The sequence below is a fragment of the Lissotriton helveticus genome, chromosome 6 (assembly GCF_964261635.1).
Source record: "Lissotriton helveticus chromosome 6, aLisHel1.1, whole genome shotgun sequence".
NCBI lineage: Eukaryota > Metazoa > Chordata > Amphibia > Caudata > Salamandridae > Lissotriton > Lissotriton helveticus.
In genome coordinates this window covers 881,611,716-881,626,772 of record NC_136067.1, presented here as the reverse complement: position 1 = coordinate 881,626,772, position 15,057 = coordinate 881,611,716, and the positions used below count along the sequence as shown (strand labels likewise).

General features: G+C 46.7%; 1 protein-coding gene across 2 annotated transcripts in view; it reads right to left on the bottom strand.

The window, feature by feature from the left end:
* Nucleotides 1-15,057, bottom strand: part of GOPC (golgi associated PDZ and coiled-coil motif containing) — a 194,006-nt gene that overhangs the window by 67,539 nt on the left and 111,410 nt on the right. The window lies entirely within an intron of this gene.

Below are 15,057 nucleotides of genomic sequence, written 5' to 3'. Positions count from 1 at the left end.
ACCGACTACTATTAGATCCAATGGACTGCAAAGCCATTTCCCTCACCTATAAAAAACCATTGAATAACCAAACTGACCCAATGCTGAAATTATGGTCAAGTTGGGAGACCGATCTGGGGATATAGACGACGAGGAATGGAGAGAGGCACTCGCTTCTCCCAGAGAGGTGGCAATCCCTATGCGACTTTGACTCGTCCAACTCAAAGTTCTCCACCGGCTCTATTTTGATGCCAAAATACTGTTTAGGTTGGGTAGGAGACCTGATCCGCTCTGTCTCCGACGATGTAGCCAGACCGGCACATTCACACATATCCTCTGGGACTGCCCTTACATACATATCACGGGCCCTGGAGCTTGGGTAGGAAACCGGCAAGTTGCTGATCAGAACCTACTTCCGGAGCAACGTTGTGCTCCGGCTAACCTCGTCGGCCCTTGAAGTTCTAACAATGGGTCTACCTATTCTCTAGTTAAACGCCAAACTAGGGTACAACCACCCCTGGTAATTTGCATCCAATTCTCAAATACTAGGAGGTAGTGCACTCATTCACTTCACTTTACTACGGTCCTGAAGAAGTGCCAATTGACCCGTTGGGGCAAGCTTAGGCACGAAACATGTCGACCTCACACACTTAGACTGCCCCGTAGGAACTTTACTAATCCCCACAGGGACACACTATTGTTTTTATCTAGGCTAGAGCTACCTTTTCCAATACAATTTACTGCAAGGGACTGCCCTAGACTTATTTTATCTTACCTCACTGTGCACTGCCCAACCCCCACACCCGCATGCACCCAACGGCTTCATAATCAAAAGATCCCAGACAAAGAGCCCCGGTTTCAGGAGCCAGTCAGGCATTGCAGCGCCGGCCTGACGAGGGGCACCCGCCCTATGATGAAGCATGACACCTCTCGGGGTGTGTGAGGGCAGCATGAAGAAAGACCTGCCTTTCCCCTTCACTCCTTCCCTCCTTCTCCCAAACCCTGCCTGTCACATAGGAACTGCACATTTTCTTTAACTACTGCCCTTACATACAACAGTATTGGGAAGAAGTCACCCGCCAACTCGCAAGGACAAGTAACAAACCCATTCAACCCTCCCCCAAACTCTGCCTCCTCAATATCTGAGAGGCTACTGACCTCTCACAGGCAAAGCAGTCGTGGGCCACAATGGGGTGGACTATCGCCAAACGCAATATCGCCCAAAAATGGGGGGCGGACATTACTCCACGATTAAGTGACTGGGCGAAGGACATGGACTGTGCCATGATTGCAGAAAAAAAAAAAGTGTTCAAGGGACGGGAATGCCCCAAAAACTGGGAACATAAATGGGGAAAGTGGAACAAATATAGGGCAGACATTTGCATTTCCCTTACGGTGGAATTGAGAAGGGAGAGACAAACGTTGATGGCCCGATTGGGAGAGACTATAGGAACCTTCCCACTGGGCAGTCAGCAATAGGATGTTATTCCGAACGGAACAGTTGTTTGTTTTCTCATATTATTGGACTCTGTGGCACTGTTGCAGCTATAGAAGAAGGGGCAACCTCCGGGGACAGCAGAACTATGTACTCCTGGTCCATTATATGTAATGGAACATCCATACTAATATAATAAAGAGTGAGCCCAAACCTTTGAGGCGGGTAATCTCAGGAACCACAGCACCAATCACAACACCCAATACAGCGTTGGAAAGAGCAGTTGCAGCAGAAGGACATAGGCTATGCAGACGCCCACCATATACATTTAAAAGGTAAAAGAACCGTGCCAGCAAAGTAGTCCCTTGTGGGCGTGTCTGCGTTGTGCTGTGGGCGTGACAAACGCTGGGGGCGTGTGGTACATTCCGCCCTTCATGCCATGTCTCATATCGTGTGCTAATCCCACCCTGCTCCCTTTAAATACCCCTGCACCCCATAATCATAACTCACCCATACTCCTTAAAATACCCCAACACCATTAAACACTAACCCATCTTAACCCTATAAATATACCCTGTACCCCAAAACCCAAACCTAGCTCTGAACCCTAAAAATACCACTGTACCCCAAAACCCAAACCTACCCCTGAACCCTAAAATACCCCTGTACCCCAAAACCCAAACCTAGCCCTGAACCCTAAAAATACCCCTGTACCCCAAAACCCATACCTATCCCTAAACCATAAAACTACCCCTGTACCCCAAAACCCATACCTATCCCTAAACCATAAAACTACCCCTGTACCCCATAACCCAAAAATATCCCTGAACCCTAAAAATACCCCTGTACCCCAAAACTCAAAAATATCCCATAACCCTTAAAATACCCCTGTACCCCAAAACCCAAACCTACCCCTGAACCCTAAAAATACCCCTATACCCCAAAACCCAAACCTAGCCCTGAACCCTAAAAATACCCCTGTACCCCAAAACCCATAAAACTACCCCTGTACCCCATAACCCAAAACTATATCTGAACCCTTAAAATACCCAAACACCCCAAAACATATACATCAGTACCCCAAAACATATACCCCTATACCCATACTTGCCTTATCCAAACATTTAAAAAAAACATGCTTTTACCATTCATGCATTTACAACGAATTTCGTTGTAAATGTATGCGGGTAAAAGCATATAAAATGTAATGCCATGCGTTATAATGGCATTGCGGAGTCATGGTACTTTCGTAATGAAAGTATGCGGAGTGATGGTATGCGGAAAGAAAGTTGCGGAATAATGGGTGTTTACCCTCCCCCGGTAAGTACATTGGTGGAACAGCGGCCCACATCTCCAGCAACATCCTCATATTTTTTCACCACCCATTTTAAAAATGCACAGGTCTCTCTCCTTGATGGCCAGCACCGACATACACTTTTAGACACACCTCCCGCCACAAGTTCTAGAATTGCGAACTTTAGAGCTGGGGAGCTACGTTCGAATCTCAGCATCAGCTCAACATCCTGTGATTCCAGGCAAATCGCTTTGTCTCCCCGTGCCTACCACAAATGAATGTGTTCTTCTGTAATGTAAATTGTGCTCATGCCATGTTGTTGAGTTCGCGCTATATAATATTGCAAGGAAAAATAAAGTAGGGAAACTCGAGTTCACACACTACTGAACGCGCACTCTTAAGTACATCAGCAGTGCACTGTGAATCGGAGCGTTTCACAGGCCTGTCACAGATAAGAAATGCTATCAAAATGAAATCCTACAAAACAATATACTACTGTCCGGCAGCAATTCATACCCGGACAACGTCGGGACGGGCTGCTAGTTATAGATATTTTGTTTTGCTATGCCAAAGATGACTGTATTATGCCTTGCACCGATGCATTCTTGTTATCAATAAAAACAATTAAAAGAAAAAGAATACATATTATTTACAGATAAATAGAGCTGTACAAATATACCAGGCATCTTAAAATGTTTAGAATTCATAAAATATAAAATGGATAAAAAAGGATTTTAAAAAGCCCCTCCTTGTGACCACAATATCCCGCAGTCTTCATCAAAATATATCTAGCCACAAACCTGGATAGTATGCTTCAGGGACATGGGCTAGGCTAGCAGAATTTCCAGTCTGTACTAGTGTTGCCCTCACGTCCCAGCTTTGCCTTATGAATTTTCCAGTCAATTTTTTGCTAGACCGGACATGTCACTTAGGAGGAAAAAGATTTGTTCATCTCGCTCGTCTAACTGTTCTCTTTGAAGCAACTTACTAAATAGTGTTTTCTCTTACAGCAGTGTACATAGGGCAAGTCAGTAAGAAATGTACCACAGAGACATTTAACAGAGATTGCTAGGTTTCTTCTGTTCAGTGTTTATTTAGCAGTTAACAACCTCCCGTCGCCATGGCAAAAAGTAGGCCTGGGCGGTAAATTTCCGTTCTGCTTGCGGAATTTTGCATTCTGTGGAAAATGCGGAATTGCCAAGAATTCTGAAATTCGCAGAATTTTTTGCTTGTTTACGCTTTCAAAATGCGTGTTTGCGAGCGGGCCCGTGCTTGGTTAATTACGCAAGCAGTGCCTCCCCAACCACCCGGAACTTGTCAGTTACACGGGCTGTCGGTGACGAGATGCTCCGGCTGCGGAGCGAGACACGGGGGAGGGTTTGTCAATTACAAAATGTTCTATTATTAGCCCACACACAACGCAAGTATGATTTGTTCCTTCACCGCTCGCAAACCAGAAGATGACTATTAATAGATCTAGCGAGCCAGCGCCTGAAAGGATAACACCCTACGGCAGTGTTTCCCAAACTGTGGTCCACGGACCCCCAGGGGTCCGTGACACATTCCCAGGGGGTCCGTAGGCAACAGTTTTAAAAGCACAGAAACATTTCTTGTATAATTAGCAGCTTTCCAGCAACAATAAAAGTGTCAAGAGAATGCCAGTGATTAATGTACCTGCTGGAGAGCGAGGAGAGTTTTGTTCAGTGGCAGCTTTGATTTAACTAATGTAGCACAGAAGGTTAATGTGCCTACTGCAAAGAAGGTGTAACATGCATCTTAAAAAGCGGCATTTTATGTGCCTAGGTTCGTGGTCACTGCTTTTGTCACAGACATTCCTTTATTACTGTGCACTTCATAAGTGACTATCGTAATCTAGCAGAGGGACCTATAAACTGTCATCAAAGAGCTGCTTGCAAACTGCATGGTACCAGTTAGTAACTCATATTTTGTCACAGTTATTCATTATCCTGATGCGGCTAAAAAGATATATTTGGGTGGAAATACATTTTTAATGTTAAAGTCAATGCTAGCCACTGTGTTATGCTCTGAATCCTGAGTTTGTGCTTTTCCAGACCAAGCACTCTTTAAACATTTTATATACACACTGATTTACATGTATGATTCAATGTCTCTGTGTGTGATGTAAAGTGCTCTGACATCCTACAATGGTATGAGAGATGCTACAAAACAAATGAAATACATGTGACAGAGGGGCTATTAATTCAATATAAAATACTAAGGGCCAGATGTACGATCTGTTTTTATATGCGCTAACGGGTTCGCGAACCCGTTTGCGCATGTAAAAACCTATTGGGCCATGTACATAGCCTATTTCGCGAGTCGCAATTTGTTTGCGAGTCTCTAAATAGGTTTTGCAACTTGCTATTTGGAAGGGGCATTCCCTTCCAAATAGCGAGTCTCAAAACCATGTACAAATGTTTTGCGTTCGCAAAACAGTCACAATTACCACCTACTTCAAGTAGATGGTAATGCATTCGCAAATGGAAAGGGGTCCCCATGGGACCCCTTCCCAAATGCATGCAAAATAATTTTTTAGGGTCAGGCAGTGGTCCCAGGTACCTCCGCCTGCCCTTAGAAAATGAAACGTTTCATTTTCTTTTTTTTTTTTTAAATGCATGGTAAACAGGCTGCATTTTTTTTTTTTTAAACTGCTTTATTTAAAAGCAGTCCGAGACATGGTGGCCTGCAGAGCCCAGCAGGCCACCATCGCTGGGAGGGCTGCTGGGCTCATTAATATTAATAAACCTCGCAATTTGAGACCCCATTGGGAATCCCAAACAGTGTTAAACAAACTGTTGTACATTTCATTTAGCGACTCGCAATTTGTCACTCGCAATGTGTCGCCAATTGCGAGGCGCTAAATGAAATGGTCATACATCTGGCCCCAAAATCCTTAGAACTTTTAGTATTTGTTTTGTGTGCACATGTGTGTATTTTTTTCGAATTACTGTTTTAACCCCGTGGCTGCGGTGGTAATTCCACCGCGGCGTGTGGGGGCAGGGGGGCCGCACGGCCAGGGCCGTTTCTACCATTAGGCAAGAATAGGCGGCTGCCTAGGGCGGCAAAAGAGGGAGGGCGGCAAAAATCATGAATTTGGAAATCCCCTTGAGTGAATGGCCGCCAAGTCTTGCCTAATGATAGACATGGCCCTGCCCCTTGAGTGAACTGTCTTGGACCTCGAAAGCGCATTAGCGCCTTCTAATATTCAACGTAACGTGAGGTGGTGTGACGTCATGGTCTGCGCCACAGAAGGGGGCCGTGCGTGCGTGCCCGCTCTCGTAGGATCTCTGTGCTCACCTCGTGGTCGCCTGCACCACTCATCCCCCAAGGCAACGACGCACCAGACACCCAGACTACAGGTGAGGATCTCTTCTAAGGCGCGAACAGGTCTGCTCGTGTTGGCTGGTATGTAGCCTACATCACTGGGGACTGCATGCACCTTTTCGTCTCCTTTTTGTTTCCTTGCCAGCGAAAACACTGGAAAGTAGAGGGGTACCCAATCTGCACCCCGTGCCAGCCCACAGCAGCGCGCTCACGCTGGGAGCAGCTCAGCGCGAGTCGCCGTCAGCGCGGCTTTATCTCCCCTCAGCGCGGGGCTGCAGAGGCCTGCTCCGGCGGCAGAGGAGGGAGTCGGTGCAGACACAGAGCCACTCATTCCCCCCGTCTCTGGTGAGACTGCCAGCTGCCATGCCCAGGTCTGTGGAGACTAAAGGAGGCCAGCCTTATTCACGATAAGAGGCTTCCTATGGAAGTAATATCTATACATTATGTAAGACACAGGTGAATGGATGTGATGGGGTAAAGTTGAAGGCCAGATAAATTGGTTTATTTTAAGCCCTAACTAGCGAGCAACCAGGCGTGTGTGCTTTTGTTTTTCGAGCGTCTAGGAGCCACAGTGTCTCTTACTCGGTCAGTGTTCAGGGGCAAGCCACCATGAGAGGCTGGGTTAAAATATGGTGCATCAGTGGGCGACAACAGACCAAAACGTGCGTGATAGCTGCTTAATGCTTTGAGCACTATCCCCGGGTCGCAGAATTTCGAGGCGCCAAGGGAAAGATGAGAAGGTCACCCTACCCAGTTTTTCCTGTTTTAAATTATAACAAATGGTACATTCTCTAGCACTTCACTTTACGCGGAAATGTCTCGAAAAGTGCGTATGCATATCTTTCTTTGTAAAGCCCAATAAGCTAGTTGCATGGGTCATAACTGATAAGGCTTAACGACTACTTTATCCAGGTTAGAAAGTGATACACATTTTAAAGGTGATTTGACCTGCAGTGCAAGGAGCCTTGGCCAAATAGTATTGTTTGTGTATGCAAAGCTGCAGTGACAACGGACAGAACGAGACTGTGATATAAAGACACCTTTAAAAGGATTGACGGAATTGAGGGAGGTTCTTACTTAAAAGCATCTTAAAGTATTTGGTGCATGTGTTTTTAAAGCATATTGGACACGGCGCAATCCGTCTTTCATCCCTTTCCTTCTTTAATGTCTCGGGACAAAGTATTTATGCTTACACAGTGACGTGTGTTTAAGAACTGGTAGGAATATCTTGGGGTACCTGTTCTCTCAAAATTGATTGATTTTATGTAACTGTAACATCGCCGACGAAAATACGATGTTCCTAAAAGATAAGGGGCACCACAAGAGGCTAGAACGCTGACTCGCCATGCTGGCTGGCTTCACTAGAAATACATTTTGAGAACAATTACAGCATTGGCCTGTACGTGGAGGCATAGCAGCTGAGGTAATGCGGAGTAACACCAAGTCGTGTTGCATGGCGGATGTGCGGCTTGAGCATTGGTATCGTAAATGCTTGGTCCGTGTTAGGCCTGAATACATTTCCATTCAAGGTATAGAATTGAGGTTGCAATTTCTTTGACTTGTGAGCAGTGCTTGAAATGAGAAAATAGAAGGGCAGGTATTCTGTACCAGAGTACCTGTACGTCACTCTTGAGAAGTGCCGGTACTCTCCCTCTTAAAATAAATAAGCATTAAAAATGCAATAGATCTCGCCTTTCATTAAGTTAAAGCCATTTGCTTTGCTATACAATACCAGTAGCAAAGCAAATGGCTTTAACTTAATCAAAGGCGAGACCTATTGCATTTTCAATGCTCTTTTTTATGTATTTTGACATTTAAGTGCCCGTGCCGAGGACAGGAAACCACTGGCTCTAATTAGGCACTCCCACTTAAAATGGTAAATATGGGAGGTTTGCAATAGATCACACACGTATCCAGGCGCCTTGGTGCTTGTTTGACTACTTGGCACTCTCTGTACTTTCTCTGCCACCACACTATAGTAGATCTTTACTTTTTATAGGCTCCGGAGGTTCAATGCATTGCACTTCAGCCAGGATCTTCATTAACCCCCTCGCCAGGTACCATTATTCTTGAAAGATTGTTTTTTTTATAATCAAATCTTCTGAATTTTCGACCAATTTACATTTCAGTGGTAAGGAGAACTGGCACCTCACTTGTGTTCTCTATAATTCTCTGTGACAGGGATTCTAAGATACTGCAAGTTCGTGCACAATTGCTGGCGTCGGTAAGTGGCTGTGGGCTTGGGGGCAGGGTAGGTAGCAAGTGAGCTCTAGGAGAGTAGGGGAAGTGTCATGCTTTATTTCCCCTCTTGTCTCCACCTGCATTAATCACATTAGCAAACACAGCCTAGTCAATAGCAGAAGACATTTATTTCTATAAATAGTTTCATTTCTTTTCATAATAAAGCTACTGCATTTAGTTTTAAAATGTCCACAATATCCCTGCCTCCACACGCGTGGCTCCTATAAATGTAGCTGGGAGCCTCTGCCAACTAGCTGTCGGTGACCATTTCTAATGAGAGCCTTAAAGCAGCGATGTCCTGCGCGGCCGCCATAAAAGTCGTAGCGCTCCTACAGGGCTGGGGTGTTAGGCTCCTGGTAGCCTGGTAAAAAGCGATCCTTCTTCGGAACTGCCACAACTTTCTAGTACAGTTGCTTTCTCTTAACTGGACACTTCTATTTCTATTTTTTTTTTGGGTGTGCTTTAAGTTCGTCCTTCAGTCTTCACCAGTCTGTTTTGCGAGGGTATTTGGTGATGAATTATTATTGAATCACGTCCAAGTGTTAGATTTTTTTGCAGACTAGGCTGCTAGTTAGAAAATGTTAACTTGTTGCATTCACTCCCTAGTACTTGGTAACCAAGAGAAGTGGGCTGAAGAATAAAATAACTTAAATTAAATTAACTAACCAGGATGACAGGGGGAGAGAGTGATGGTAGTAAAAGGGAGGGGGCGGCATTTTTCAATTCTCGCCTAGGGTGACAAAACACCTAGAAACGGCCCTGCGCACGGCGCCGCCATGCTTGTGTCGGAACCACTCTGTCACGAGCCACGGTGGCGCTGTGCTTGTGACGGAATGGTACCGTCATGGCCCTGCCCGCTCAATAGAACGCGCCGCGCAAGCACGAAATCAGTGCCGCACAGGCGCGGCGGCCAGGCCGTGACGGAACCATTCCGTCACCAGCACAGCCCCACCGTGGCTTGTGACGGAATGGTTCCGTCACGAGCATGCAAGGGGTTAATGTTTGAAATTCAACTCATACAAATTGCTTGGGGGTCCCCGGCTTCCAGTGGTGACTGAATGGGGGTCCTCAGGAGTCAAAAGTTTGGGAACCACTGCCCTACGGGGTAAGAACTCTACAGGTCGAGGGACACCCCAGGTACTGGATTACCCTTCAAAATCACCAAGGGGCAGTTCCAAATGGTCGATTTGGCATTGTACCTACCAGTTTCCCTCAGAGTTAAAGTGGGAGGTCTGATCCCATACCCAGATGGAGTCTATAGATTATGTGGAAACTGGGCAAAACATGGAGGAGGAAGAGATTACCTACCTCCTCATAGACGACCAGTTCTTAGAGGTGATGGATGCCCCGTCCTCAGAGCTGTGTCCCCTGGAGAAGAGACTAGGGGCACTCCAGGTGCAATGCCAGCAACCCCTCAAAACGAGGGAAGTTACCAACGGCCCTTGGCCCCCTAACTCCAGGTCAGTCAACTACACCAACAGGTAACCCACCCCAGATCCTAGAGAAACGCAAGCGCACGGACGGCGCTGTAGTCTATCTCAACACTTTTGCGCGTATCAAAAAGGCTTTTTTAGACGCACAGCCTATTCTAGAGCCCCAGGCACCAGGTCCCTCAGGGATAGACCCGCTCATACCCCCTACAGGCTGTCCATTGGGATGGAGATGATTCCCCCAACACATCCAATGGGGACGGAGACGGCTCTAGACCGTGGTGCCCGACGACCAACCCTCTGTGAGGCTCGGACCTTCCCGCAGACAAAGGTCTCTCCTTGTAAGGGGATCTGTTCGATCGGACGATCTCTTACACCCGCGAAACGCGGACTGGTGTCCTGCACCCAAGGGCAGCCTATACAGCCAGTCGCTTAAGGAAGCCCCTAGAAAAGGAAGTGATGGGATGTCTAAAAGCAGAATGCCCCCGGCCCTCCTTGGAGGGAAAAGTGGCTACCACACTGGATATTGACCCCAAAATGGCCACTTTCCTCGCCAAGTTTGTCCGCGATCCTAAAAAAAGCATCAACCGATCCTGGCGATAGTGCCAGGATAAACTTCTGGACATCACCGGCCCTTTAGCAAAAATTATGGATATGGCGGAGGATGCCAAAACCTCCAGTTCACTAATTTTCTTGGAAATGTTATCCAACTAGGCTCAGCAAGCCATCATCTTCCTGGTGAACACAAATTACACAATATAGAAAGGCGTTCTAAATTTAGATCCAAAACTGGAGAACTCTCTTCTTCAGAAGCAGGGACAATAGCCAGGTCAACCTGTTTGGGGACCCCTTTATCAAAGGATTAGGGAAATTCCACGTTCAATTCCCTTTATAAAGAGCACCCCGTGTTTTTGCCGCAGCTGGTTGAGGTAGGGGGCGCTCGTTCTGCCGTCCTTTTCATGCAGCCTCCAAGGGTGGTGACTCAAGACGCGGCTAATGGCAAGACCCCGGCAAGTTTGGCAATTTCTACCAGACACAATCCTATCCCCGCCGTCATGGAGGCAGGGGAGGCCAAAGAGGCAACTACAACAATAACCAAGGTGAAAACAGGTATTCCAATTGGGGAACATTTGGCCCTTTTTCAATCGAATAGGGAAAAGCTGTCCTCGGATGCATGGGTAATCCAAACGGTGGGGGGCTTTCGCATCAAGTTTTATTGGACGCCGACCCAACCTCACCAGCCCACTCCTTTAAGAATTCCAACCCAAGCAGACAGGATTGGCGAGTTAGGAAATAGACAGCCTATTACAGAAAGGGGCAATAGTGATATGGACGATTCATCCTCAGGATTTTATCAGAAATCTTTTCTTAGTGGAGAAGAGGGATGGCAGGCAGAGACCAGTCATCAACCTCAGGGAATTCAACACCTGGTTACTCTACCATCATTTCAAAATGGAGGGTACCCATCTCAATCAATCAATCAATCAAGACATTTATAGAGCGCACTACTCACCCATAGGGTCTCAAGGCGCTGGGAGGGGGGGTGCCTTTACTGCTCGAACAGCCAGGTCTTGAGCTTCTTCCTGAAGGAGAGGTGGTCTTGGGTCAGGCGCAGGTCGGTCGGGAGGGAGTTCCAAGTCTTGGCAGCCAGGTAGGAGAAGGACCTTCCTCCTGATGTCGCTCTCCGGATGCGGGGGACGGCGGCGAGGGCGTGGCTGGTTGATCTGAGGTGGCGCTTGGGAGCGTAGAAGTTGATTCGGTTGTTGAGGTAGCTCGGGCCTTGGTCGTGTAGGGCTTTGTGTGTGGGTGAGGAGACGGAAGGTGATTCTCTTGTTGACGGGGAGCCAGTGCAGGTCTCTCAGATGTCCGGAGATCTCCCGCAGGATCTTCTCCAGGTACCTGATTGGATTGTCCGCCTGGACTTAAAAGACGCCTATCTCTCGGTACCGATTTTTCCCCTGCACAGGCGTTTTCTGTTGTTCTTGTGGAACTCCCAGGTATTTGAATTCACCGCGCTCCCATTCAGTCTTTCATCGGCTCCTTGGTGTTTCACCAAGCTGATGAAGCCGGTCATCGGACACTTGTGAGCTCAAGGAATAAGACTTAAAATCTACCTCGCCGATATCCTACAAATGGACCAATGCCCGGTGCGCCTGGTCAAACACTTGCAAACAACAATAGATTTATTAGAATCTTTAGGGTTCGTGATAAACAGCTCTGACCCCATCTCAATCAATGGTGTTTCTGGGATTCGTGGTAAATTCGACCGAAGTGACTCTCGGTTAACCATCACGGAAATTGACCAAAATCTGACACTAATTGCTGAGAACTATCTCCAAGTCCCATGTGTCGCTCCGTCACTTGGCGTGGATAGTGGGACTCCGCTCGTCCTCCATTCAGGTGATTTTACAGGGTCCTCTCCAATACAGGAGCCTACAACATCTGAAGATCGAGCATCTCCGGAAGGGCCTCTCATACTCCCAACTGATTCCGCTATCGATCGAGGCAAAGGAGGAGACAAACTGGTGGCTAGCACACATGGAGGCCTGGAATGGCAGAGCGATTTTCGGCTCACAACCCGACCTTGTAATCGAGTCAGATGCCAGCGGCTACGGATGGGGCCCACAATGTGGGCATTCTCCACCTGCAGCAAATGGTCCTCCACCGAATGTTCTCTACACATCAATTGCCTGGAGCTGATGGCAGGGTCTTTTGCCATCCGCTGTTGGACCAAGGAGAAGGTGAAATGCTCAGTCCTTCTCAAGATGGACAATGTAGCAGCAGTATGCTACGGCAATCACTTAGGAGGTACATGGTCGAGCACCATGTCTGACCTCGCCAGGACCCTTTGGGAATACCGTTTGTCCAATCACATTTCCCTATCAGCGGAACATCTACCGGGGCGCTCCAACCAAATAGCCGATTGGCACTCTTGCCACTGGAGAGATGCCAGCCTCTGGAAATTGAATCCCCAGATCTTCTATCAGATCCAAACCATATGGGGGTCCCTTTTCCATGGATCGGTTTGCTTCCCAGTTAGACTTCCAGCTCGACAGGTATTGCAGTTGGAGGCCGGATCAACTGACAACTGTCGTAGATGCCTTCCTCCAAGATTGGAACAAAGAACACCCTTATGCCCCCCTTCCCTTCACCATGATAACCAGGTTAACGGCACAGGTGCGCAGGCAGAGAACGGAGGTAGTGGTGATCCCCCCAATTTGGCGATCACAAGTCTGGTTTCCAGCATTGATGGAACTTTCCTGGGATTTTCCAATCTCTCTTCCCCCATTTCCGATCTTCTCCAGGACCCTCAGAACAATCCTCACGCGCTAGTCCTAGTGGAGTCTCTCCGCCTCATGGCCTGGTGGGTAACAGGCGACATTGGAAAGTCCCAGGCCTTTCGTCAGAAGCTTCCTCCTTGCTCGCTAAGGCCTGGGCAGACAATACGAATAAAGAATATAGCTCCGCCTGTTCAAGATGGTTGGGTTGGTGTCTCCAACTCCAAGTTGATCCCTTGAGGGCAGACATTGTCCACGTGGTGAATTTTGTAGCGAACATGGCATCTCCAGATTTCGCCTACCAGTTTATTAACACCTACGGATTAGCGATTTCTGCGGGGCATTTACCAGTGGATGTCCATCCAGTTGGGGAGCATCCAAAAATCAAAAAGTTGTTATGGGGGGTGGTCAGGCTCTCAGTTCCTCCTGAGCCCAAGTAAACAGCTCTATGGGATGTTAAAGTCCTTTCCTTCTTTCAATCCTGGCCTTCCAATAAATACCTTTCCAGGAAACAACGGTCAGCTTTGTTATCATGCCACCGAGTCTCGGATGTCCTGGCCCTAGATATAACAGGCAGAGTTTTCACCCCGGAAAGGGGTGATGTTTCACATTTCTCGCTGAACAAAATGAAATTCTAGAATTGCATATTACCCGTGATTACGACAGAATCCTAAGTTGTGTATAGTTCGCACCATTAAAGCATATGAAATTATGACTGACGAACTTCGTACACATAGGGAGAAACAATTATTGATTGCCCTCACAAAGCGGTTTCGTCCACTACAATTGCCAAATGGGTCCGCTTGGTCATGCAAGAAGCAGGGATTGACACCTCCCATTCGGGAGGTCACTCCATGAGAGGGGCTATGGCATTAAAGGCCTTCTGTCTGGGAGCTCACCTTGAGAATATCCTCAAGGCAGCAGATTGGTCGAGTGATTCTATTTTTAAGACCTTTTATTTTAAACCGGTTCCGTCTCTGGCAAGCGTGGTGGTGGATAAGCTTTGAACTAGCCTAGTCCTCGCCTCCGTGTCCTGACATAGAATGAAAAATTTCCTGGAGATCGTTCAATTCTATTAAGGACACGGAGGCGAGTTAGCCCACCCTCTATGATTTTCTTCAAATATCTCCCTTCCTTGTTACAAAGAGTTCATTTATTTTAGCGATTTGAAAAGCACACATGTTATGAGAAGGTGAACTGATTATGTTGTGATAGACGTTATAAGGTTGAGTTGTATTTGTTTATGCTGCCTGCAGTTCCATTACCATGGCAAGTAATATGCAATCCTTTCATCTATAGGAACGGAATCCAATAAACAAGAATAACTAAAAGAGCGGATTACAGCCATCGCAGGAAGAAAGAGGAGGCTAGAAGGGCTACACACGATGTTATACAGCAGACTGTGATTTTATTGGATGGTCTTAGTTTTTTTTTTCCCTACTCTTCATGGGAAATGTAGTTTTTGTATTGACTTTGTAGCTTTGTAAAATGGCTGCTGGAGTTTTACATCTATGATTAAAGTGAAGAAAGTGCAAATCCTAATCGTCGCCTCCGTGTCCTTAATAGAATTGAAACTTTCCTTTACGATCTCTCTGACATTTTTCATTACCAATGTGCTGTAGTGAGCAGCTCTTCCCTCACTATGCTCATGTTTAGCATTTACATGTATTCTTTAGCTCAGGAAGTCCTACAACACCAGCTCTTTTGCCAGACACATTGATGACACCCAGATCTACATCTGCCTGGAACAAGAATCAAAGATTCAAGATATCACAAAATAACACAGTGCCATATATGTTTAGCTGAAAGAGAACTACCTTTGTCTCAAGAGAATCAAAACAGAGATCATGTTGTTTAGTGGTGTCAACTAAGACAAGTCCTTTCGAGAGCAGCTAGACCATGTAGATGGCCACAATAAAGAACACAAATAGTTTGGCATAATCTTTGACTCAGATGTCCTCAAACAATAGCATGGATAACGTTAGTAAAGTATAAAAGATTGTCTTTTCAATGTATCCATCAACACCATTCGGTGGAATTCATTGTGTTCTTACT